Below are 25,114 nucleotides of genomic sequence, written 5' to 3'. Positions count from 1 at the left end.
TGAAGCAGGCATAGGTCTTGATGCAGCATTGTGTAGATGGGGCACCCCCGAGCCTTGCTGGAGCGACGCAACTCCAGCAATGCGCCACATTTCCGGCACAGATGCGTCACGCATCTGTGCCGTTTTTGCACCATGGTGCGCCGCATTATAATAGCGGCGCACCATGGGTGGCGGAGCTGTGGCGCACTGTGGCGCACGTTAACTGGCGCATCCCTGGGGATGCGCCAGTTAACATAAATCTTCCCCTAAAACCTTAGAAATTCACTGAGTGAATTAAAGGCTAAACGTACATTATACTTAGGTGAAAAAGACAGTTAAAATATGCCATTTTAAACTAAAAAAATTGCAATTCACCAGTTATAGTTATCTCAAGTATTTATAAGTTGCGCTGAGTTGAAACACCAGGATTCAAACTGTGAGTGGAGAATGTATGACGTTACAACACATACATTTACAGCGCTTGCACAAAGTAGTTTTTACATCACACCATCCACTACAAAGCATTCCATTACATCGCATGACACTACATCGCATATTAAAAACCTATCTTTACAACGCATTCTATTACATTGCATACTACCTTTACAACACATACCATTACAATGCATACCATTACAGTGCATTTAAGGGAAGTATTGGATAGTATAGGGGTAACAATTACTATTCTAACTCCAGGGGGTGCAACAGTAGGGTAAGTGTTGGATAGTGTAGGGGTACAAATTACTATTGTAACTCCAGGGGGTGCAACATTAGGGTAAGTGTTAGATAGTGTAGGGGTACTTTGCATTGTAATGGCATTTATTGTAATGGTATGCGCTGTAATGCCTGCGTTGTAGTGACATGCGATGTAGTGTCATGCGTTGTAATGGTATGCGTTGTAGTGACATACGTTGTAAAGGATGTTGCGATGTAATGACTGCGTTATAAGTGAAGTGCGATGTAATGACTGTGTTGTAAAGGTTGTTTCCCATGAGTAGAAGGTCTAACACTGATCCAAGTGAATACATGAGTGTATAAATCCATCAGACTAATATAATCTGTTTGGTATCTTCAACATAGCTTCATTGCACACATTATTGTGGAGAGTGGGGACTTGAATTTGTCACACACTATCAGGGTAGGGACCATGATGACATCCCTATTATCACACATCATCTCTCTGGGGACATGAACATCCCTATAATAACACATTATCTCTGTGGAGACCTGGCATCTCTATAATCACACACTATGTCTGTGGAGACCTGGCATTTCTATAATCACACACTATCTCTGTGGGGACCTGTGCATGTCTATAATCACATTCTACCTCTTTGGAAACCTGGCCATCGATATAATCACACACTATCTCTGTGGGGTCATGGCATTCCTATAATTACACACTATCTGAGTGGGGACATGGGCATCCCAATAATAACATAGTATCTCTGTGGAGACCGGCCATCTCTATAATCACACACTATCTCTGTAGGGACCGGACATCCCTATAATCACACACTATCTGTGTGGGGTCCTGGGCATCCTTATAATCACATGCTATCTCTGTGGAAACCTGGACATCAATATAATCAGACACTATTTCTGTGGGGACCTGGGCATCCCTATAATCACACACTATCTTTGTGGAGACCTGGGTATCCATATTATCACACACAATATCTATGGGGACTTGAACATTACTATAATCACACTCTATCTCTGTGGGGACCTAGCATCCTTATTATCACATACTATCTCTGTGGAAACCTGGCCATCAATATAATAACACTATCTCTGTGGGACCCGGGCATCACCTATAATCACACACTATCTCTGTGGTTACCTGGGCATCCCTATCATATCCCACACAACATCTGTGGGGACTTAAACATTACTATAATCACACACTGTCTCTGTGGGGACCTGGGCATTCATGTCATCTCACACTATCTATGTGGGGACCTGGACATACTTATAATCACACATTATCTGTACGGGGACCTGGCCATCACAATACCCACACACTATCTTTGTTTTGGCCTGGGCATCAATATAACCAATCACATGCTATCTTTTCACGTCACTGCACCTGCCTATATTCATACACGTTCTCTGTGGGGAACCTCGAAACACCATTCTCACACACCATCTCAATGATGACCTAGACATCCCATTGATAACACACTATCTCTGTGGGGAACTGGGCATTCCAATAATCACACACTATCTCTGTGGGGATCTGGACATCAATATAATCCATCATACACTATCTTCTTGAGGAATCGATCATGGCTGTCATCACACACTATCTCACTGGTGACCTTGCCATGTGTATAATCACACACTGTCTCTGTTGGGACCTGGGCATCAATTTAGTTACACTATTGCTTTGTGGGAACTTAAACATTATTATCATCACACACTATGTCTGCAGGGGCATGAGCGTGTCTGTCATAATTGTTTTCCATCAAGAGACTTGTACTTGACAGTTGTCACACACTTTCGCTGCAAGTCTACACTCACTATCATTGTGGGGATGTGGGAATCCGTATTATCACACACTATCTCTATAGGGCCTAGGCTTCACCATAATCATACAACAAACAATCCCTGCTGGACCTGAGCAAGACTATTATCACCCAATATCTGTGCAGGCAACTGGGTATGACTATAATAACATACTATCCCTACAGGGACCTGAGCATGACTATTATAACACCCTCTATGTGAGGACTTGAACATAACTATGATTCATTCACTATCTCTGTGGGGTTTTGAACATAATTATAATCACACGAAATATTAGAGAGACCTTGAACATGAATATAACCACACACTATCTGAATATGGTCTTTAGAGTGAGTATAATTAAACACTTTATTTGTGGGGACCTGAGCATTACAGTAATGACACACTATTTGCACATGAACATCAGTATGACTGTCATCTTACCCTATCTCTACAGGGACTTGATTATGACTAATATAACACTTTCTATGTGGGGACTTGAATATACGCAAAAAAATCTGAAGGATTCAGATCAAGAAAACCTAGCTGACAGATAAGACATTTCCAAATTTGGGTATGTCTTAAGGGGAACAAAATGGGCAAGGGGAAAAAAAAACTTTTTTTCTTTAGTCCCCTCACTCACCGGAGTTTCCTCACGGTGACATGCTTCATCATAGGGGCTTCCCAACCCGCTGCGGGTTGAGGCGTGCTGCGACTAACGATGTTGCGTAGGAGCACTTTTTGTGTGGACTATGTGTCGTGTCATGTGAAAAGGGGGAAGTGAGTGGAGTGGTGAGGGTTAAAAATATCCTACTAGTGAGCTAAACAAACTTTATTCATGCGCCTAGCGGATATATTAAAAGTGGGGTGGTTTACTAGGTGGGCTGGTTCTATTAGGAAAAACAGTACCCTAGTAAAAGGTCAACTAGTTTCGAGCTGTACCCCGCAGCTCTTCTTCAGGACTACACAGGGTCCCGCCCTGTGAGTGCCACTCCAAAAAAGTGAAAGGTATGCCTATTTTAATATGAAATTATACATACTATTTTTCTTGCAAATCAATGGCATATCTGTAAAGAGAAAAGACATTTCAAATGTTATAGGCTCAGAACATTTCTTTTCTGTACTAGCATTAAAACGAGTCTATAAGTTCAAGATTCAGAGGTGTCTTGTGATAATCACAGAAAATAGCATTGTGTCCATAAAGACGGAGTCGTCTAAACTTGCACCATTTTTACATGCACCCTTAAAAATGAGTGGTCCCAAATGTCCGAACACCCAGTGTAACATACTGTGAAGGTATTTACATTTAAAACACAAAAGTAGCGCAGTGTCTAAATACAACACAGAACATGACGGTCACAAACACAGAAGAAAAAACATACGTTTTAAGAGGCTAAACTGGGCCTCATGGTCAATCCCGGGAAGGATATGGAGTCCCCGTAAACACCTGTAAGGTGGAGTAATCAAGGATTCATTTTAGTCTTATCATGTAGGTTCGGGTGTACCGCGTATTTCAAAACGCGGTCCTCGTAACACATCCTAGATGTTTAGAAAGATTCTTACTTGTTACAAGACTCTTTTCAGGCGGAAAACCTACTCGGCTTCCCTTGGGACCGGCGGACGCTGTCTCAGTCTCGCGGGGAAAATATCAAGCTTCCCCAATCGTGGTCTGGCTTCAGGTGGGTAGCTAGACCACGTATGCTGAACCAAGATGGACGTTCGTATTGGAACCAAACGGTGGCCATCTTTGAATACTCGCAAAGGGGATAAAATTAAAATAAATAAAGTGACATGTACAGACAACGAAAAACACAAAGGGGCTTACGATTGTTTTCAGGGATGTTCATTTTACATTCTTTTCATGTGGAAGATAGAGGTTAAGATTATCAGGTCGTGGTCATTCTCAAGCGGTGTATTTATGATGTTACAAAAAGGACCCTTTACATTGTTATGATTGTTTTGCCAAGAGGCCCCACGGAATGATATTGTTTAATCCCTTGGTATCAGTTTTCAATTTGTACACCCAATGTTGTTATTTTTCCAGAAGACGTTGTTCCAAGTTATCCTGTCCATGTAGTTTGTCAAGGATTACCCACTTCATGTCATTTGGTGTGTGGTTACATTCAATAAAATGGGATGTCATTTTTGTTGTGTTCTTTTTCCGTCTGATATTGCTTCTATGTTCCACTATCCTGGTACTGGCTTTTCTGGTTGTCATGCCAATATAGTGTAGGTTACAGTTACAAGTAATCATATACACTACACCCGAGGTGTTGCAATTGGTGAAGTCTTTTATTTCCCAAGTCATGTTGTTATTGAATGTTATTTTCTTCGTGACACTTGTCAAATGACAGACACCGTTCGGTTCCAATACGAACGTCCATCTTGGTTCAGCATACGCGGTCTAGCTACCCACCGGAAGCCAGACCACGATTGGGGAAGCTTGATATTTTCCCCGTGAAGCCGAGTAGGTTTTCCGCCTGAAAAGAGTCTCGTAACAAGTAAGAATCTTTCTAAACATCTAAGATGTGTTACGAGGACCGCGTTTTGAAATACGCGGTACACCCGAACCTACATGATAAGACTAAAATGAATCCTTGATTACTCCACCTTACAGGTGTTTACGGGGACTCCATATCCTTCCCGGGATTGACCATGAGGCCCAGTTTAGCCTCTTAAAACGTATGTTTTTTCTTCTGTGTTTGTGACCGTCATGTTCTGTGTTGTATTTAGACACTGCGCTACTTTTGTGTTTTAAATACCTTCACAGTATGTTACACTGGGTGTTCCGACATTTGGGACCACTCATTTTTAAGGGTGCATGTAAAAATGGTGCAAGTTTAGACGACTCCGTCTTTATGGACACAATGCTATTTTCTGTGATTATCACAAGACACCTCTGAATCTTGAACTTATAGACTCGTTTTAATGCTAGTACAGAAAAGAAATGTTCTGAGCCTATAACATTTGAAATGTCTTTTCTCTTTACAGATATGCCATTGATTTGCAAGAAAAATAGTATGTATAATTTCATATTAAAATAGGCATACCTTTCACTTTTTTGGAGTGGCACTCACAGGGTGGGACCCTGTGAAGTCCTGAAGAAGAGCTGCGGGGTACAGCTCGAAACTAGTTGACCTTTTACTAGGGTACTGTTTTTCATAGTAGAACCAGCCCACCTAGTAAACCACCCCACTTTTAATATATCCGCTAGGCGCATGAATAAAGTTTGTTTAGCTCACTAGTAGGATATTTTTAACCCTCACCACTCCACTCACTTCCCCCTTTTCACATGACACGACACATAGTCCACACAAAAAGTGCTCCTACGCAACATCGTTAGTCGCAGCACGCCTCAACCCGCAGCGGGTTGGGAAGCCCCTATGATGAAGCATGTCACCATGAGGAAACTCCGGTGAGTGAGGGGACTAAAGAAAAAAAGTTTTTTTTTCCCCTTGCCCATTTTGTTCCCCTTAAGACATACCCAAATTTGGAAATGTCTTATCTGTCAGCTAGGTTTTCTTGATCTGAATCCTTCAGATTTTTTTGCGTACATTAAGTTGTGGAGGGCGAACCTAGCTGCTTTCTCCTCTACCTCCCCCCTCTTTTTGAATTTTGGGACTTGAATATAATCATGACACACTCACTCACTCTGCGAGAACTTGAACCTGACAATAATCATACACTATCTCTGCAGGGACTTGAACATGCCAATAATCACGAACAATCTCTGCAGGTATTTGAATATGACAATAATCACACACGATCTCTGTGGGGACTTCAGCATGAAAACCACACACTATCTCTGCGGGGACTTGAACAAGACAATAATCATAAACTATCTCTGCAGAGACTTGTACATGCCAATAATCACACACTATCTTTGAGGGACTTGAACATGCCAATAATCACACACTATCTTTGGGGGGACTTGTACATGCCAATAATCAAACACTATCTCTATGGGGACCTGGGCACTTCTTGAATATCAGCATGAACTGCAGCATGACTGCTATTGTAAACTATCTGAAAAGGGACCTGAACCTGACTTTAAACAAACATGATTATAACCAGACACTGTTTTGGAGGTTTCAACATATCTAAAATCACACACTATGTGTGCGAGAACCTGGGCATTCCTATAATGTAGGGGTGGGCGGAATTTGCAAAATTCGCTTTCACAAACCATCGCGAAAATGCCAAAAATCCCCATGATCACACGGAAAATCACGAAGACGCAGAAGTTTCCCCGCCCGTTCGCGATATTTTCTGCGTGATTGTGGCTCGCCAACTTACCCATGCGGTCGCTCACGGGTGCGGCCATCTTGTTTTCACTTGTCCCACCCGCCCGCGATGCTTACTTCCTGTTCCCGGTCACGCAATGCCTACTCGCGCCCATTCGCGGACGTATTTCCTGTTCCGGAAAGCTTTTAATTGTTCGCGCCGCTTTTTGCATGCTCGGGGAGAAAATATTGTGCGATTTTGAATCCTCCCTGTATCTTTGCAATCCTTTGTTTCCAGCCACTTTTTAAAAATCTTTTTTATTAATTATCTCTCTAACTATTTTTCTGCTTCTATTTTTTTGGTTTTTGTCGACTTTTTTGAGTTTTTAGCAACTTTTTCACTCTTTTTCTATTCCCTGCTATATCCTTTACTTACTTTTTACATTTTATTACCTTTTCTTTCTCGCACCGTATCTCTCTCCCCAGAACCATGCCAAAGGGTAGGGCTCGCCGCAGCCAGAACAGCGACCACAAGGGGTGCAGGTGCAGGCATGGCCTTATTTGGAGAGGTGGAATTGCCTGCACTTATCTTCTTTGTGCAGCGCCATCTCCTTTCTACTCTCACAGCAGGTGGCAGGCCTGGGTCCGGGTACGAGCTCTGGGAGCGTCAACAGCGCTGGGGGAAGGTGCGCCGGGCAGTGTTCCGCTGCCCTGGGGTCCGGCGCACCCAGGCGCAGTTGACGCACCGGTGGTCTGACATTATGGACCGTGAGCAGGACCTGCTGGACCTGCTAGGAGTGGAGGTGTCGGGTCTTGGTGATTAACTATTTAATTATTACTACTTTGTGTCTGTTCTTCTGCTCTGTGTTATATATTGCGAATATCTTTTTATCTTCCAACCAGCTGGAATGTTGCTGCTTACATTCCAGGTTAATTAGGTTTACAAGTCTTCTGTGATTGTTATGACACAGGTGCTCCTCTGCTCTACTACTAATCTTACTTGTTTGCAACTTTGCGTTTGTGCTAGCTTAGCGAGAGAGTTTATGTTAGAGAAATTAAGCTACGTAATGCTATAGTGACTCTAGTCCTTACTTTGTCCTGTCACTAAGAGATAGGGGAGGATTGATACTTAGCTTTAGTTACTTTGTATGAGTTTGTAATTTTTTTACTGGTATGCGTGATGCCCCCTCAGTTACGTCATGTGCTGCTGGTTCCCCAGTCTTTATTAGTACCTTTTCTAGTTTGTTCAATGAGTGGTGGTAATAGGCTTAGCACTAGGAAACATCAGCATCAATCAATCAACCCCAAATTTGGTGTATACAAAAGATTTAGTCATGTGTCCTCCATTTGACCATATGCATTGTTGAGGACTAAAAGAAGTGGAAATGCATACTTAATGTACAATTGGCATGCCTGGAATAGGTGGGCTAGGTCGGGTGGTAAGTCATACTTATGCTTAGTTAGTATTCTGGAATCAGAATGGAAGACGGGATTAGTATTGATAAATAGGAAGTAGTCGGTCCACGAATACCCCGATACTATTTGTTGACCAGATGAGATCTGTCATTTTAGTTATTGCAATTGTTGTTTACATAAGTGTTTTTTGACAGTTCTTTAAAAATATTTTATTTGTGTGACCATCTATCAATGTTTGTCTCTTTATCATATCTTTCCTATTCAGCACCCAGGGGCAGGCAGACACAGACAGGGAGTGGGACTCAGTCGGCGGGAGAACCACAACACCAGAAAAACACCAAAGAGGGCTCTTCTGCTGGCCCTAATAAGTCTTCTTGTTTTTAATAATAATTCCTATTCCATAACTTTTACCGCACCATATTTTTCCTGAACTATTGTTTCAGTTTCCTAATGCTATTTTTTACCAACAATTATCCTTCGATCTGTACTGTTTCGAAAATCTTGTTATCCCTGCCTCTGCTATGATGACTCTCTGTACTACTACTACTATTACTCTGTCTGTACTGTAGTAGCTAAGCTTGCCCAGTTGGCCACTCTTTATTTTAAAGGTTGTAAATAAAACTTATATTCAGCAGTAGCTCTAGCCATTGAGTCCAGTCCTTTTGGTCGTCCTCTTGTACTACTTCTAGTCTTATTGATCTTGAGTCTTTGTTAATCTTGAGGCCTTGACAATTCACACCAACAAATGCCCAAGCAGATGTATTACTATTCTGATATGATAGGACATACTACTACTGTTGTAGGGATTTTGCACATACGAGCCTTTGCACAAGAAAATAGGATGTTGGTGATGGTAGGTTGTACCTTCCTCACACACCTCAATCAGAAGTTCAGAACCCACCACAATCCCTGCCCGACCAGTTATAGTAGTGTCTTGTCATAACTATTAGCTCTCCGAACCCTCTCCCCAAGATACCCTGTAGACAACCCAGAACATAACACACCCAACCTCTCAGTCGTGGAAGCAAAGCACATGCTTCCTTTAATTTGCTCACTCGTGTAAGTCCACACCAAATACCACCAAGTCTATGTAAGTTCCAAATGTTTATTGACAAGCTCTGTACATTAACATAAACATTGTTACACTTACTTACAGTTGTTAATTAAATCATGATAACTGAACAGTGGTGGAAGCACCACCATCCCCTAGGTAGGAATTTAGTTTATATACATTTTTAACAGAAGATCTCTAAGTGAAGGGACCCCTCACTTTAGAAGAACCTAGTACTGGTAGTTGTTGCATCATAACCTCTTCAAAGCTCTGGTTCGTAGAAGGGAATCTTCCGTCTGTAATACGAAAAATGAAATGGTGCGCGTTAGTATATTGCAAGCATTTCTCAGCCGTGCCAAAAAGTGTAGCATTTATGGATCAGCAATATGGACTAACAGTACACCAGAACTTCATAAAAAAGTGGCCTGTTAATGTTTTGGTTGACGGCTTGTACGCAGCGCTTACACAGTAGCAGTGTGAGGTCATTTGGGCTCAAAGGTGTCTTACACAACAAGCTGCAAGGGAACGTCACATGTGAAAAAATAAAAGACACAAAAGTAAAATGGTTGCATGGCTCGGGCTAGCTAAGCAAAGGCTAGAATGGCCCTAGGGACCATATATAACTACTAGTGTCTACTCGACTACTACCTGATTTGTACTAGTGATGTCTGTTATATACTATTAATTCATTTTTCAATCTTGCTACTGACCAATAGGGGGGGGTGTATATGACGCCTAAAAAATGTGTAATGTTTTCTAGGTGCACTACCCACGACCACCATTGCCGGGGCCAGCCAAGGCGACATGGAGGGAGAGGATGCGGCAGTTGCCGAGGATACTGATGGAGCGGTAGGGGGAGTGCTAGCACCAGTGGCGGGCGGTGGTAAGTTAGATTCATAATCCTTAACTATTGTTGACATTACACTCACTGCAAGGGTTGCCCCCGCCATGCCGGCGGTAGTCACTGCCGACCCCGCAGGGGCAAACCTCCCGCCATCCCTTTAGAAAAGACCCCCGCCATATTACAATGGCTGGGGGTCCGCAGCAGATAGAAACCGTCCGCTGATTTTCTGCTCAGTTGACATGTCGACCGGGCGGAAAAGGTTTCAATATGGTGGCGGTGTCTGAACACACCGCCAGCCATATAATCTGCATTTTGGAATGCCTTTCCTTGGCGGCATTGCCGCCATGGAAAGGCATGCAGAGTATGCTTGGGGTGCCCGATGTGGGCCCCCATTTAGGGTACCTACCTATGCTATGGTACCCCATGCCTTTCAAAGCACAACGTGGCAGGCTCCTCGCGGGGCCTGTCATGTTTTGCTTGGAAAAGCACAACATGTATTTTTAGCATTGCAGCGGGTGGTGCTTTCGGCACCGCCCACCACAATGTTAGAAATACGGGATGTGCCCGCCACTGTGGCGGGCGCATCCTAATTGTCCCCACGGGACCTCCACCCTTATGGCTGGTGGTCCCTTTTTAGCGTAAGTAAGAGTTGTTGTGAACGTTTGAAGAGTGAAGAAGACAGCCTTTAATTGGCAAAGGGGCGGGAGTATTGAGTAACCAATGGCCTCATCTATCTGTGATTTCAACTCCGCTTTGAAAATGTTATGGAGAAGACTAAAAGTCAGATCAGATCACCTGGTGTTCAACTAAAAACTGAAAGACGGGTGGAAGGAAGAATGGGCGAGATTTAATAAATGTTATGTACTTATTGTGCTTTATAGTGCTACCATGCTACTATGTATATAACTATAACTTGTCTTACTGTTTTTCTAAGAGTATGTTTTACAATTCTCTTGTTTCTTTTTGATATACAGCTACTCCTTCCAAGGTTGATAGGAAGGAGTTGGCAGCCAAAGCACAGCGCCGGAAGCTGGAGGCAATACAGCGGGAATACCGGTGGCTGGTGGTCCTGGCGGAGGAGGAGGAGAGTTGTGCAACACTTGAAGCCTCGTCCAGTTCCCCGGGCCCCAGCCACCGCCCTCCAGCGGTATGGCGCCACCATCTGGCAGCCGCCTACCGCCCTAGCCACAACACCATCTCTGGTGCCCCCCACCACTGCTGCTATTGCTACGGCACTCTCAAGCGCCGTGTCCGCCGTTTAGAGGATCAAATGCGTGTTGTCCTCCAATCCCGCCACCAGTCCCTGTCTTAGTTCTTACCCTTTTTTAATTCTTGTTTGGGTGGGTGGAAATTGGGCATTGGGGATTTTTAGACATTTAAACTTCAGTTTCTTTCTCACGGACATTGGTTGAGGTTAGGGAGCGGTCTTTTTCATATTTTATTTTTTTTAGGGTAAATTAAATCTATATTTATACTATACATGCAATGTTGTTAATGTTTTGTAGGTGGGGTTACTGTTTTATATCACACTGTTTCCTTGCTGGTGCAGGTCCGCCCATAGCCAGTATTTGATTTCAATAAATGGCTGACTGTGTAAGACACAAACAGATAGATGCGACACCCCTCAATGATTGAGTTGTCCTACAAGTACTTTATCTCTCTCTTCTAGTCTTTGCTTTCTTTATCTGGACTCAAAGGGGTGTGTGAATTTATTGAAAACATGCCCATTATTAATTATGCCTCCCCCAAACTTCTCTTACCTTTGCTTGATGTTTAACTTAGGCACAGCGATGGCTGCATGGTGAAGATGGTTTCCTTTTTTCTATTCTAACATGCCATGATTGGGGTGGTTGTGGTAGTAGTAGTAGTAGTAGTAGACTCTGGCAGGGCAGCAGCTTTTGCAAAAAAAGAAAATGAGACAGTCAGTCGCCTTTAAAAGACTGTTCGAGGAGTAGTAGAATGAAGAAACAGTACAGAACTTACCGAGCAACAATAATATGCTAAATATTTTACAACAAAACCTAATGGTAGTGGGGATAGCCTACTAGACAGAGTTACAAAAACTATAGTTGTGTCGAGTCACTTGACTACGCCTACAGCGTAACAGTTAGTGCTGTGTATGAGGAATGCCAACAAATTCAATCAATGCTGAGGTATATGTTCCTTTGTTAAATAAAAATCCCCTCTAAAATGTATTGCTCATGGACGGGCAAGCAGAAGATCATCGCTATGCCTTGAAATTGAAGTACTGTTGCTTTCACCACATCTGCCCCAGCAAGCTTGTGATTAAATATTGGTGTCCATTTAATTTAGTCACACCTCAATAAGTCATACAGCCCGGGTGAAGAGGGTTAGGGTTTGTTGAATGGATGGAAAGGGGTTTGGGGGAAGGATTGACAGTGAAAAACAGTACGCATGGACAAACAAACAACAATCTTTGAAGACTATCATATCCATATCAATATGTTAAGGGAGAAAAAGGAAATGCATGCATGATGATGATTGATTAGGAGACCCGGATTACATACACTTCTTGTTCAGTTGTTCCGGGCTTAATACTTTTACAGATAGCAAATAGAATTTTTAAATATTGGTAGGGATGAATCATAAACAGAGAGCAAACCTAATGATAATAACAACAACAAGAACACACTGTTAAAAAGATTGTAGACAAACAAAATGAATTAAATTATTTAAAAGAAGGTGAAAGTTGATACTGTTACTGTGTTATCCTGGTCAAAAATGTGGACTGGATTTGCATCTCGGCATTCCTCTTGGTCCTCTCGTCCATCAGTCTTGGGTGTCGCCACTCGCCAGTCGCCACTGCCCTCCTGGAAAAAAATGAAGATTTATTGGTAAGGTAAGTGTGCATTGTAATGTTTTCCCAAGTATAGGGAAAGGCCCGGCCTGTAATTGTAGATGGAAACACAAAGGGGATATTGAGAAACAAAGTTGAAACAAATGCACAAGTTATGGTGTAGTCATTGTGCAACACAAGAACACTTTCCGGGGCGGCATGTATGCATCATTTCTACTCTAGTCTGTTTCCAGCATTGACCTTCAACAACAACAGGACAGAGCAGGCCCACAGTGACAGGCCTGACGGCACGTTGCTTAGCACATCCTCGGTTTAGATTTTTTTTTTTAAAGAGTTGGACAAAGGCAAAGCACACATCTATTCCAAACATAGCATTTTACAATTTAAGTTAGATAATTAAAAGCACTGCAGTCATCCTACCGCTATACTCGACTCCACTTCTACATAGACATTTGGGTCTGCTGTGGTTGCTGTTGACGTGTTTACCTTTAGGCTTTTATGCCACGCATGAATCATCTCTGATACTTGTACTGACTGACTGTGAAGGTCGGCCTGCAGTAGAAGTCAAATTTTGTTATTACACAACAAGAGTAGTACTATTATTGACTTGAGTCACTCTTTAGTGTGTACAGTAAGACTACTAATACACTTTGACTTCACTTCGTGCACAACAAACAAACAACAAAAACACCTTTCACTCAGAGTCAGGTGTCCAATGCATGCCATTCATTTTCATTACCTGTTTCTTCTTATCTAGTTAACGGGCTGTCTTTTTCACCATCATCATCATGGACGGTGCTGTGGTCATACTCAGTGCGCAGATTGAGTCCCCTTCCTGTATTCAATCATAAGTAATATATCAAGCTGCAGTAGAAGTACACATTTCTTATTTGCAAGACCGGGAAAATTCACCTTGAGTTACGTTTAGTGTGTACTGTAGAAAGATGATTAGTGCACAATGACATAACTTCATGCACAACAGACAACAACAAAATCACTCAGTCTGCAACTCTGTGTCCAATGCATGGCATCAATCATCATTACCTGTTCCATCTCATTTTCATTGGGAGTCTCTCTCGGCTCTGAAAGGAGGATAGCTATAGTAGTCATCATGTTCTACTTCTTTTGGCGGTACTGGGAACGTTTTTATTTTTTGCTTCTATTTTCCATCATCCAATCATCATGAGGGCAATGGATTTAGGCGGGAGATTCAGTATGATGGAGCGGAGGATCTGGTTTCGGAGGACTGTACTGTCAAATGCAGACACCTGAAAGTTGTATATTGAAATAAAAAGAGTAGAAGACGGTGGGAATGGAATGGATTTGTTGTGATTCACAAGTTTGTAACCGGAACGACAGACACAAAAAACAAAGGAAAAACAGGGAGGAAGACAGTAAGTACAAGCCTAATTGTCAGTGAAGTATAGCTCGTCCTCAAACTCTGGGGGTTCAGCCAGTAGTAGGTAATCATCATGTGACACACTACTTCCGCTGTCCTCTTCAACTTCCTACCTTGCTTCATGTATTGTGTAATTCGGTGGTATGAAGTGCTGATTCATTTTGATCATTGTTAACCTCTCCACGTTTTTTGGCGAGAGACTGGTCCTTCTCACTGTTACAATGGAACCAGCAGCACCGAAAACCCATTTGGAAGAGACACTTGCGACTGGGCAAGCCAGATAGCTTATCGCCAGCCTGCTGATCAGTGGCCAAAGTGTGATTGAGACGTGTGTGTCACGGATGAATAATCCTCTTTTTACTGTATATAAACCTGATAGGTCTTATTGAATAGTGTTAGATTACCGGCATTTGAACTTTCGTTGTCGTACTTTTGCGGTACAGAATACCCGTAGCTCTGCTCTTGTATACAGTCTTGTTCGTAAGAAATATAAAATGACACTTGACACTTCCAATGGCTTCTATAGCCATAACCTGTCCCTTGAATACAGTAAATTGACAGCATTTACGGCCGATGGAAAACAGAAGAAATGTTGGCGTTTACCTTCGGGGTATAAGAATAGCTCCGGGGGTTTTAGCTGCGGGTGCTGTCTATTTGTTAGACAGCATTGACCCAGATGCATACTCGTACATTGACGATATTTATCTGACAGATGACAAACTATGGCTGCACCTATGCCGTGTCGACTGCATCATACTTATGTTTGCGGAGTACGGTTACAAATTTAATTTTGCTAAATCATATATCGCTTGTTATACAGTGCTGTTTTTAGGCTATGAGCTCAATAATGAAGGTAAGGGCTTGGCACCCCTCTTTCTGGACAAATGCGCATGTTTGCAGTCCCGTCTACACTGAAGAATCTTCAGTCTTTGCTGGGATATTTACATTTTGGGCGGTCTTATATTCCTGATTATGCCCAGCGTATCAAGCCTCTTTATGCTTTGATACAACCTACATTTTTAAAAGCCAGCTGGCTTCCGGAACATTAAGCTATACTGCAATCTTTGCAGTCTGATCTACTTGAATCTAAGAACTTGTTGACCGGTGATAACCACACAAACCTGGTGATACGTATTGTGCCAGGCGCACTGAGTTTCACTTTCTTGATGTACAATGAAGGCGACACAGTACCTATTGCATACAAATCTCATTTTTACATTTCAGTCGAACTGCGGTTTTCTACTGTTGAAAAAGTTTTATTAGCTGTGCAGATGGCAGTCCTGAAGGAACGCGCACTAGCGCTGGGTAAGCGTAATTTGGTGGTTACTCCTTTCCCTGCTTTAGAAGAAGTAACTAAGGCGAGTGTGCCAAACTCTAAAGCATTACATCCCCGTTGGATATAATTGGCTACTACTTTGACGTCTCCTGATGTCTACGTTTATCTTTGACCACACTCTTTAGACACAGGAGTTCTTGCAGTATGAACACGTTCAGCCCCCTCCTCTTTCTTTGATTCCTTTAGAGGAGTACAAATGTATTATTTACACTGATGGTTCGGCACAACCGGCCACCAGCTCTAAACATACTTATTCAGCGGCTTGTGCAATTGTGGCTGGTACAATAGTGAATGGGGAATTCAAGTCTAATAAAGTGCCTACGCAGGTGCTAGGAGACTGTGCCACCAACTTGGCTCTGGTTCTTGCTCTCGAGTTTGCAGATCCAAATGTGTCTACTCTCTTGTGTGTGATTCTTATTACTGAGTTCAGTCTTTCAATGACAACTGATTCTATTGGTCTCAAAATGATTATCGAGATTCTAAAGGCAGCGCAATTATGCATGAAACGCTTTGGGTTCGAGTGGCAGATCTTAAACAACGTCTGCTCCTCACACATGTTATAGATACTCTTGGCCATCAGCGTGTGGGAGCACATGCTCTTGGTAATTCTTTAGCTGATGAAGCAGCCAAATCTGCAGTAGCCACGTGTTCCACAGAAGCCGGTACAAGGTCCATGACTAACATTGACAATGAAAGTTTGGCAGCAATAGTTGCTACTACGAAGGGAACCAATTACCCACAGGGTTTCCCTTCAAAGTATTCTTATCAGTTAACTCCCGAACAAGTTCCTTTTGCAAGAATACCAGACGTTAGTGATCGGCTGATTCCCTACACGGACAGCAGACACTCTTTGATCAAAGCCGCACCCAAAGGCATGGCTTTGGCCCATGCCGGAGAGTCTGCGACAGTTTGTATCTTGCAGCAACATTACTGGTGGCATGGTTTATATAAACAGGCCTTTAAATATGTACTTTCTTGTGACATCTGTCAGCAAATTAAGCCTATTATGGTAACATGTCTACCACAAACAAAGCTATGCATTTCTAATCTAACTTTTGGTTGTGCATAGCTTGATCACTGTGATCCGCTGCGTTTTCTTCAGATACTGCATATAAATTCATTTTGGTTGCAATTGATTTGTGCACTAGATTCCTTTGGGTTTGGCCAGAACAAAGTGCTGATGCTCAAAATGTCATCAGGGATTTGTGTGTGTTTGTTGGGATCTTTGCCTGTGGCACCTTTCAATCAGACCAAGGTCCAGCATTCGCCTCTAAGGCATACAAGGACGCGATGAAGTCTTTGGGGGTGCTGATGCAGTTTTTGTCTCCATACAGGCCTGAGGGCAATTCAATTAGGGAGCGGATGAACCGTGACTTAAATCAATATTTGACAGCTAGAGTCTTAGATACTGGCAGGAACTGGCTAGCCCATTTGTATGGGGTTTAACGTGCACTTAATAATCTCCCTAGAAGACCTCTGGGTGGGCGGACTCCATATGAGATGCTCTTTGGCATCAACATGTTTGTGCCAGACCTTGATGGTCTAGATGTTGCGGGGGCTGCCACAACCTTTGACGTAGATAATCATTCTACTATGTTACAGGACCTACAAGAGGCCCGTGACAGTCTTGCAACTGAACATTTGCCCTCTGTCACTGATACTGCAATGCTGATTCCGGTGGCCGGCCTGCTTCCGAAAATTGGTGACCTGGTCCGGGAGAAGTTGGAGAACAAGAATTTGGTCCCTCTAATTGTGCACCGGTTCCAGTCCTTGGCTAAAGGCTACTCAATCAGTCATTTTACCACCACTTTCTGGTCGCAAAGACCCCAGATACATCTCAGTAGACAATGTCAAGTTACAATTCAGAATAGTGTGATGCCTGCTGTTTTGTGCCCAACAATTTCTAGAAATCCTGGGGTTGGCGCATCTTTCAACTCACCACACAACACTGTCATTGTCATCGGGATGGACCCTATTGTTGACCATTTGCATGTCCCTCCTGCTTCCTCCTGCAACAAGGAAGTTGAATATGCATAACCCCACAGTAGAGTCTTTGCATGGATTGCCCGAAAGTCCTTTACACCATTGCAGCTCTTCTTATGACTCGTCCTCCACCACCCCAATTGGCCCTACCAAATTGACTATTTTTGTCTCTTGTTTTAAACAGACTTACTTAGTTCCTCCTTGGACATACATCTGGTTGGTACTCATCCTGTTTTTTCGCTTCATGTCTATTGGTATAGTAACGGTGTTTTTCTGTCTCATCAATGGTCACTACTTACCCGAACGCTCTGCAATGAATTTGATTAATGGTATTTTAGCTCCCCACTCATCTTCCCACATCATGAAACGTGACCAAACTCTTGTTAACGTTTCAGAATTCCCAGTTGCAGATGGCATCATTTGGGATAAAGTGGATTTTCAGGTCCATGGTACGACAGAAATCATCAACGTGCCATTCGTATTTCGTGTCTTCATGGGTGATGTGGTAACACATGACATACGTTCAGATGACTGGAATGTGCATGCAAAACAATCATTGTTTTCAGATTTGAAGTATTAGGCTGCTGTTAATGCTGAAGATTTATATTTACATTCTGCAAATTATGCAGATTTGTTATGTTATCAATATTATGGGCATCATTTCCTACATAAACTAAAACATTACGGACGTTTTTTAATTACACACAGTGGGAACATTTTCCTTCACCGTTTAAAGGAAGTTCAAAGGCACTTAGAAATAAATGTACACACTTCACAGATTTTGATAGGTCAACACCTAAGTCCTATTATTCTAAATTAAATATTTCTTCAACTCCCAAAGTCATGTTGACCCATACAAAATAAATTTATTCAAATTATTTCAGACATGATCTGTCAGTAAGGGGTTATGTTCACTGGAAGGCCACCATTGATTTGAACTCAATTTGGGGTTCTAAGAACTGGCAGGTGCGAGGCACTGAAGCCTTACATTGTGCCTGCTTCATCACAACACAAATGTTGTTTTTTAATGATACAGTGTACCAAACAACTTGCTTTGGTTTGGCAACTGCAAAGAAGTTAAACGCCCCTGCCATTCCCTCTTTAGCTGAATATAATAATTGACGCTCATACACAAATTATATCATTGATATCTTTCAAGCTTTATTTCAAAATAACACACTTAATGTTTCCAAAGCGGATCCTTCAGCTTGGCTGGTATGGCAGACGAATTCCAATGCCTGTCAACTCCGTTTTTAAAACACTACTTCAGGTTATATGCAAGACAGACCCAACTCAAGATTTCCAGATACACATTTGTGAACAACCTATTCGGTTGGAAAATTATGTCAACAGTGGTTGCAGCACTCTACCCTATCCCTATCGTCCGTTAAACAACACTTTTTGTCCAGTAACATGAATTTTGCAGACTTTGTATTGGGACCCAGGGTTCCTAGAACCAAGAAACCAAGAGATTCATTTACACAGCTTACAATCTTTAACAGATTGAAGCAGCGTCACATCTACAGAAAGTGACCAACAAACTTAGAAAAGGTTCCTGCTGTTGTTGGCAATAGTATTAACACACTGTCTTCCCACATTTACACATTGGATAATATTGCTTCTTCTGTTATTGATATTGTACAAGAAGATGTGTCTTTGTTATATCATGGTCAAAATCAATTGCATTCTGTGATGCAATTCGCATGAGCTTTACACACTCTAAAAATGGGAAAAGTACCATGGGATTTTTTAAATGCATCTGCTTTGTTTTTCCATTTAATTTAACCAACAAAGAGCTGTTTATGTCCATGAAACATGCAACCTACACTCTTCTGCACAAAGAAAACATAGACCCTTTGCCCTTCTCTGTGTCAGAGACTGACTCTGCTGTTTGGCTAATTCATGGAGTTATATACTTACCTTTCTCATTGTTTCACTTCAGCTCTTGTATGAAACATTATCCGCTAGGACGCTTTGAACTCCTGGGTAGCGCTTTTTTGCACAAATTGTGGTTTTTGCCTTTTACATACAGATGTTTAAGGGAAGAGAAGGAGGTATACCTTACGGGGAAGGACTGTGATTCTACAGTAGGTCATTCCCTTGTTTGTAAAATCATAAAGTGTAGCGTAGTTCCTATTTTCCCAATAGGCCCTGCGCATTGGAATAACATAAACAGTAGTATCGACGTAGAAGTGCGGATCTTCCAGGCCTCTACTGACTATGCTAAACTTAATTGGGTTTGTTACCAACTAGCTCAGAGATCACTGGAAACTTTCTTGACTGAAATAGGAAGTGATCAGCTTCCCTGGCACAGACAAGAAGGGATTCAGTTTTCCAACAACCGTGCAACATGACAACTTTGCTCCTCGGATCAAGAGTCAATCTCTAGGGTCGTGTGAAACAATAGACAGTTATTTTACTCAGTCAGGATGGTGCAGTTTACTTTCACAATATGTAGAGAACAGAGAGACGGGCGTTTGTCAATAAAGGGTTAACATTTATTGAACAGTCTTTCTTCTCGTACAAGAGAAATGAATTGCCACAATTGCAAGACTTGTTATTATAAAAAGTACGTACAGTAAGATAAGTATTGCGAAATAATACTGTAAAAGCATTGATATGGTTTCTTAGCCATACAATGGTTTAAAAGTAATACAACATATATACATTCATATATATATTAGGCTAAAATACTCAACTGGTGCTTCTAACTACGCCTACCCCAGTGTACCTGACCTAAGCCTAATACTTGGGAGGGGAGTAAGTAAGTAGCGCTAAGTTAAGTTGGTTTTGCCTAGGTTTGCTTCAAGAATTCTCTCTCAAGGGTTTAGTCAACACCATACCTCTGGAATAGAATGATGGAGGTCTGGTATCTCCCTCAGGGCTCGATATCCCAGTCACCCGCAAGGGTAGACCAGAAACGCCGGAGCTGGATTTCTCTGCAGGAGAAAGACAGCGTCTCTTCTCAGCGCGTCGAGGAGGAGAAGGAGGGGGGACAGCGTCCGCGGGCAGCTTGCATCTGCTGGGCTCTTTGCAGGGGGACGGCTGTTCAGCTCCTAGGTTCACCACACCATCGTTCGCTAGTTAGCAGCGATAGCAGTAGCGATAGCAGCTATGATATCTTCAGCATGACAGCTTCTTCAGCAGCAGCGAAGATAGCAGCGATGGCATTAGCGTAAACAGCAGCAGCCTTTGCTTAAGGCAACGTTGGTAGTATTTATACCTGAAAGGTGCCTTGTTTGACGTAAGTTTGCTGGACATAAGATGTCAATAAGATGTCACTAGGAAGTGATCGTCTATCAGTGCTCATTAGAGTTCTATTACTAATCAAAACACAGCAAGCGGGGATTTCCAGGTTTGCTGAATTTTTATCTTGTTGAAGAACTCAGAGTGTTAATCTAGGAATCTCAGATAGTGACTTCTGCTCTGTCATTGCACTAATTGGTTGCAAAGGAAGTGGCAGAGAAAGCTATTCTGGAATGTGGCTCTGTTCGTGTGAGGCCAGAGATGAGTTTCTGAATATCGTACTTGAACGGTTATGCCAATATAGGGAATAAATGGATTTATAGCCGAATAGGGGCATAAGGTCACAGTATCGATCAGGATCCTAGATAAGCACGCAACACCCACTCCACGAATTCATGTCCATCAAATTACTAAAACTAGAGCAATATGTTGCATGTGTAACATTGCCCACCCCAAAATACATATATGCATTTGAAATAGGCGTATTTGTAATACGTGAAAATTTAGGTACTGTACGTTTTTGAAGCATAGAAATCATTCAAAAATTATAGCATATGAAATCAATGAACGATTATGCAAAAAGAATTACACATGAAATATCTCTGAAACAGAAGAAGGGCGAGATAATTTCATCACATATAAATGCATTGCAATAATATGTGCTAGAGGCTGGTGTAAGTTATTATGTCTCTAGATGTGTTTAGAAATAGAAGTTGAAGCTTCTGTTCTCTAAGAATAGTTTTTACTTTAAGCAAAGAATTTTTTGTGCCAAAAAAGGGTGAATATTAAAAAGTGTTCAATTCAAAAGAATTATTGCTTGAACGGGGAAATAGAGTTCCAACGCTTTTTAGCAGTTTTTGTTGTTCAAAACTGAAGGCCGAATTCAGAGTTCATGGGAACGCTGTGTGTCGTAAAGCTTCTCTAAAGTTATTGTTTCTGTCCGGGTGAGAACATCGTATCAGACAGGCTCTCAAAGAATTGGTCTACAAAATCAGGTGACAGTTCAACCAAATTCGCTAGTGCTGTAACTTGGCAGGTGTGAGAATGATTGCTGTCATCATAGTCGGGATCAGCAATGCTCACAGAAGGTCGTACCTGGGTGATGCTGCTTTTGTCACTCGCTCCACTGTTACCACCTAGTCGTAGCACAGGAGTCTCAACGAATGCCGTCATCAGGATTGGTAGCCGCTGGGGACAACACAATGCGTGAGCCGTTATCGGACTGAGCAAAGTATCGACGTCCATTGGTACTGCTGATGGAAGTGAAAGACAGATGTCCAACACGCACTCATCTCCGCATAGCATACATCGAAGTACCGGTAAGATACAGTTCTGCCATATAGGTCTGAATGAAAGGAACCAGGTCATGTTTAGATCTCTCAGCCTGGCCAATCCAAGGACTCTAGTTATTCTGTCCCGGTAGCGCATTGCTAGGATTGTCTCTTCCATTCCCATGGGAGCTATGTCTGAGCTTTGGCTTGCCATAACGAAGCAGGAGGGTCAAAAATAAAATCCCTGCTACAAGTCCCAAAAATAGGGGTATGCCGCCAAAAACAGAGTGGACAAAATTTGGAACGATTCCCAGAATTGCTTGAAAAGGTGTTAGCAGTCCCGTAAAAATCGTCTTAAATATGCCTGGGATGCCTATGGCACTAGACATGTTAAGGAGTTGGCTAAGCATTTCTACGAAATGCACGGGGCAATTTGTTGATAAAAGGTCATGAACCTCCGTAGCTGTCCTTGCAACTAGAAAATCATACGTCTCTTTTGATGACGTTATGGGCACTGTTGTCTGCAAAAGCACAGACTTCATTTTGCTTAACGTATCAATTCGTATAGAATAGAGATTCAGACGAGGCCAGATGGGAGTCTCTGTGTCTGCAAGCCCGCTCGGAAACAATGCTTGCATACAGCATTTGACCATGGATGTTACACTTACTAGATAACTTTTCCCTGGCACTAGGCCACAACATCTGTGATCCGTTCTAAGAATGTAACTCCCGTTAGCAAGTTGCATAACGAAGGGCTCTATCTGAGTTGCAGGTGTGACAAGCTGGTGGCATGAAAGGTTGTTAGAATTACCTTCACAGGCTCCGTGTAAATTAATACCCTGGCACAAAAGTATACCGCTTAGTGAATGTTTACAATTTTCACCACTAAGAAATACATTTTTGTCGCTGTCACTGTAGCATGAATGTGTGTATGGTAATTTCCATTCTGATTTTACATATCCTTTACCCAATCGTTCATACTGGCCAGTAGGTATGTATTCAAGGCACTTTTTAAATCGGAAAGTTGTTATCGGAATAGTGATAATTCCGTGTATTATCCATTCAATGACAGGACTTTCTGACATTGTCAATGGTAATATCTCAAGTTTTTCGATGCTCAGGATTGTATAGTCTGCTCCTTTCTGTGCCAAACTGATTTGTTTATCAGTAAGGTTAAAAATGGAAAATAATGACGTTGTTTTGATTAAACGCCAAGGCACATAGCCCGAACGAAGATTTTGCAGCGTCCAGCCCAATTGTACAATAGAACGTAATTGAGATTGGCCATGCTGTAACATTAGCAAGTCTCTGTCTATTATGTCAAAGGCAGAAGATACAATATTGTCCAACGAATATATTCTGGAGGACAGAGTCATTAACCCATTGTCCACTACAGAAAGTGATTTTTCCAAATTAATACGATCAATTTCTCGTATTTTTTCTGCTGTTTCAATTTGTGTGACTTTCCAAGCCTCGTTGTACGCAGCATAGATGCTGGCCGCTATGAAACGTTTTTGACGCTGTTTGCGTGGTCCAAGAATGAAATCGCGCAAATCAGCACCATCTTTTAGTAAAGACAAGTGTTGCTTAATTTCAGCCAGTGTGGATGTTCCTAGCCATTCAAGGCAGAGTTTCCCTACACTGTATGTTGTTACTATCCCTGGATGTTGTCTCTGGGAGTATCTAGGGTCTTGTCTGGTCATTTTTAACCCCTGTGTTTTGTTCAGGAATCTATCTTGACAGCTGTTTGTGTCAGTAGGCCAGATTAACCACTTTGTCCAATCAGGATGTGTTCTGTTAAAATGTAAAATGTGTGATACGTCTATCTCAATATCTGTTGTTGCATTCTCAGGTATTGGCTTTGGAATAGACGGTTTGTTAAGGTCTTTGATCTTAGCTAGGCCAAGACAGGATATTTGGTGTATTGTGTCATTTAAAAACATCATTTGTTCTGGTATCATGCAGGTTCTGAATAGTGCTTCAAGGCCTTGTACCTGCCAATCTTTTGTACCCCAAATGGTTTTCGTTTCAATGTTATTTTTCCAATAATCAAAACCAAATGTCATAATTTTTTCATAAAATGCTTCTGAATATATTAATTTAGAATTTGTCAGCATTGTTTTCATTCCTGTTTTATCTAACAGTTTATAATAAAACGTTTCTGCATCACTGGTGTTAAACCCTGAGAAGTACTTGAATTTCTCAAAGAATGTCTTAGAACTGCTTTTAGGTGGTGTAGCACAATGTTCCCATTGATTATACTTAAAAACATTTCTAGGCTGTGCAGATTTATGCAAATAATGATCGCCATAATGTGTAAAACAGAATAACTGCTCATAACGAGATGAACCTTGTAAATAATCATGTTCTGTGAATCTAGCTGACATTACTAAATCAGACATCATGTCATTAATACTGTTAAAGTCCCAATCATCAGAGAATGTACTAGGTTTTACAAAGTCACTTAAGGAAACCTTCAGTTGATGAGGATACTTCAGGATTTCGACCGGACCATAGATCTCATAGTCAGTTTTCTCCCATACTACCCCACCGGGTATTGGAATGGCTGTGACATTTACTGTTGACAGTTCTCTTTTCTTCACGTGGGATGATCTGTGTGGTTTGAGGACTAGGTTGATGTTCTGACTTGCTGTGTCCATACTACTATATTTTCCCTCAATGAATTTTCCCAAACAAAGTACCAGATGAGCCAAAGCAGGAGGAAAAATACACCTAGACCGAACCAGAACTCTAACCAAGGTGAAATAAGGTAGATTTCCTTCAGTTGATGAAAGAGTTCAGTTTCTTTTTCTTTAAAAGTCTTTTTTGTTTCTGGCATCACTTCGGGGTCGTTTTGATCTTCAGAGAAGTTGTCGAAGTTGATGAAATAACCAGAGGCAGTTCTGTCAATTGTTGGGATTGTTCTTTCAATCTGTCTCTCGGTAGCACTTTCTGATGCCACATTATTGTAGACTGGTGTTTCTTGACGAACTGTTTCAATCTGTGTCTCAAGAGGCACGAGTTCCATGGCATTATTGCA

The sequence above is a fragment of the Lissotriton vulgaris genome, chromosome 2_2 (assembly GCF_964263255.1).
Source record: "Lissotriton vulgaris chromosome 2_2, aLisVul1.2, whole genome shotgun sequence".
Lineage (NCBI taxonomy): Eukaryota > Metazoa > Chordata > Amphibia > Caudata > Salamandridae > Lissotriton > Lissotriton vulgaris.
The sequence above is the reverse complement of the archived record's forward strand: the minus strand, read 5'-3'. Positions refer to the sequence as shown.